This window comes from Etheostoma cragini, chromosome 6 (assembly GCF_013103735.1).
Source record: "Etheostoma cragini isolate CJK2018 chromosome 6, CSU_Ecrag_1.0, whole genome shotgun sequence".
Classification (NCBI taxonomy): Eukaryota; Metazoa; Chordata; class Actinopteri; order Perciformes; family Percidae; genus Etheostoma; species Etheostoma cragini.
The window spans coordinates 8,287,189-8,290,437 of NC_048412.1; the positions used below are offsets into that span (position 1 = coordinate 8,287,189).

Consider the following 3,249-nt stretch of genomic DNA (forward strand, 5'->3'; position numbering starts at 1 on the left):
GATTTTGACTTGATATGACTCGATATGTGCTGTGTCACAAGACCGTCTAGCCTCTGTGATCCTACCCAGTGCACTTTCCATATAGATATGATATGAGTGAATTATGGGAAATGGCGTGGGCATGGGTCTCAATCAGTGCCATTATAGAAAAAGTCAGATTTCATTAACAAACCACGCCATAGTTTATATGCCAACAAATCATGAAATCTTAAATGAACAGACATTCTTTTTCATGTGTTACATATTGATTTAGCCTAACTTTAAACTATTATAGCCTGATAATAAAGCATTTAACAACTGAAATGTTGATCAAACTGGCAGTTTTGTTCTCTATTCATTGAGTAATCGACTAGTCTGTAAAGTTTCAGAGAGTAGAGAACAATTCCCTGAGTACAAATTAAGTCTTGAAATGTACGTTTTTTTTGTTAACTAGCAAACGTTAGCTTTTTTTGTTGTAAAACCAATTAATCAATGAGCAAAATGCATAGTCATTGTATCATCTTATTTTAATTAAATGACTAATCATTTCAACTTCATTGTCAACATAGTGAACCTTGCATGGAACACCATATTCTTAAAATAGCATATTAATAATATCCCACAATTCAATGCCCCCATCTTGGACCATAAATATAAGACATATAGGCTAGGTATATCTGATATGAATTATACTTTATGAGTTGGGAACCCCCCCCCCCCCCTTCTTCTGTGGAGACTCTATCAAAGAGCTAGGTTTTCATCACTTTACTGGATTTAGTGGTATTTCATTTTTGATTTCTAAGTCACGACGTTTCCGACAACACCTGAAGGCATCAGCAGTGAAACGACAAGAGACGAGAGAGAGAGACACAGCGAGGGAGAGAGAGAGAGAGAGAGAGAGAGAGAAAGAGAGAGAGAGAGACGAACCTGTACGGTTGTACAAGGAGATCCAGGAATTCGCCAGAGATAATAATAATTGCACACCATTTTTTTGCAGAGTTGAACCACGGGTCGCTGTTGTCAGTCGCTGCACTGGAAGACACAGTGTGTCTCCTCTTGTCTCTGCCGGATCTGGACTTTTTCTTTTTGTCTTTTTGGAGAGCTGCACCGGTCTTCTTTTTTGTGTGGTGTGAGTGTTTGAGCTCAGCGGTGTCTGAACTGGTAAGGAAGTGACTGTGTAATTAGCATTGTTTGATATTTTAAGGGTGCGTTCGTCGGGCTGCTGCTACAGTCCAATCTGGGGCTGTTACAGCGACTCTTTGGATTTATCATTTCCTTCAGGAGTGTAGAAAGGAATGGTTAAGACACGGGCAGCTCAAGTACATGTGCTATAATGCAGATATGGGTCATGTTAGTGATATTACATGCACTATTACAAAGATATAAAGTCGCACAAGAGCGCTAGAAACTTCCTAACCAGCAGCAGGAGTCCCATACGTTAACATGAGAGCCAAGGTCCATCCATAAAGGTCACAATAAAAGCCATTACACATTAAATATAGGCTGCCTATTATAGTTAGGGCCATTATAGGATTGTCATAGTGATCCTCCCTTAGGGACAGGATGGTGGATCAGAGGAGATAGTTATGTAAAAGCTGAGTTTGCAGTAGCGAGAGAGAGCGAGAGAAAGAGAGAGAGAGAGAGAGAGAGAGAGAGAAGACGGTGCGCACATACATGTACGTGCGCGCGCACGTGTCAAACACGCGCACTTCCACGTTGTTTGTCTTTTAAGGAATACAAATAATAAAGAAACACAAAACCTAGGGCTCTGTCTTGTATGGTGTTGTTGGAATTTTGAGTTTGAATAGTAGACTATTTTAAATAGATAGATAGATAGATAGATAGATAGATAGATAGATAGATAGATAGATAGATAGATAGATAGATAGATAGATAGATAGATAGTTATTTATTGACACAGTGCACATATACAAAAGATACACAAAATAATAAAAAAACTTTACACCCTACTTAACTCGTATTAATAAAGATAATAATAAACCCACTGGGCAATTTGCACTTAGTGCATTTGTGATGTCTGTGAGTCTTATCTATCACTCAGTGATGAGTGTTAAAAAGTTTTATTGGCTATGGTAGGTTATCCATGATAGGATTGGGCTGGCTGACTGACACACACACACACACACACACACATACACACACCATGCTATTCCTGTTGTTGTTTGTGTGTACTATAGGTTGCTTTAGCGAGTTTGGTGTTTCTCAACTTTGAATGCATTTCTGTGTTAGTGCTAGGTGACATGGGCATTGTAGTCTGTCCGGTATTCTTTCAGTATTCTAGTATTTAGGTTTCACGAACTCCCAGTGTGCATAGGATCATCAGCTCTGAGCTTTCTGTACTTGCCAGCATTTCCCCCCCTCTCCTTTGATATTGTCTTTCTGTGGTGTGCTGTTTTTCTCTCCGGTTGTGTAAAGATACAGTGTTTTCTTCTGTGTGAGCCAACACACAGAAAGAGGAAGAGATAGAGAGAGGGAGGAGGGAGGGAGGGAGGGAGGGAGGCAGGCAGAGACAGAGTGTTGTGTTGCAGACAGGATTACACGGTCTCCCCTATGTCAGATTTCAGACATTATGCTAAACATTTCATCTACAGCCTGCAGCCCTCTCTCTGTGGTTATACCAGTGAGGACAACACAGCACAGCAATAAATGATCTTACTGTCCCAAATTGACTGTTAGATAATAAATAGTTCTAAAAAGTGTCACCTGTTCTCCAACCCATAAAAAAGAAAGGTGTATTTAATGTAGTCTGTGTAGCTTTAGGGAAAATGGAAATGAACTCTTCTCTGAACATTGAATTCATTTCTGTGTTAGTGAAGTATCGTAAGACTTTTAGTTTTTTCCTTCTGGGAAAAACCACAATGTGGGCAAATTTATTTTCTTTCTTAGATGATTATGTCATACAAGGATCCAAACACTGTCATGTCTGAGATCACTTGTTGAGCATTGTTAAGCGAGGCACGAGAGGAAAACTACCCTATGTTTAAATGTGACATATCAGTTGACTAATACAAACGGGATTCATGTCGAACCGAGCTTCTACAGCTGCAAAATGTGATGTCAGTATGTGTGAAGAGATGCTTCATATACACAAATGGATCCTTTGGGAGCTCACACAGGTCTTGAGTGGGGCTTTTTGTATTTGCTCGCCGTCCGCCCTTGTCTGTCTTTTCATATAATTAATAAATGCTCCATACACTTGGCTTTTGTCAATAGGACTGTTTGTCTTTAGTGGGCAGTTTGTGTGCTAAC

General features: G+C 39.7%; 1 protein-coding gene across 1 annotated transcript in view; it reads left to right on the forward strand.

Moving 5' to 3' along the window:
• The first annotated feature begins 857 nt into the window (after nucleotides 1-857).
• Nucleotides 858-3,249, forward strand: part of LOC117946323 (zinc finger protein 516-like) — a 43,832-nt gene continuing 41,440 nt past the window's right edge. Inside the window, 1 exon segment of the mRNA XM_034874391.1 lies at nucleotides 858-1,140. The gene's annotated coding sequence lies outside the window, so the exon portion shown is untranslated.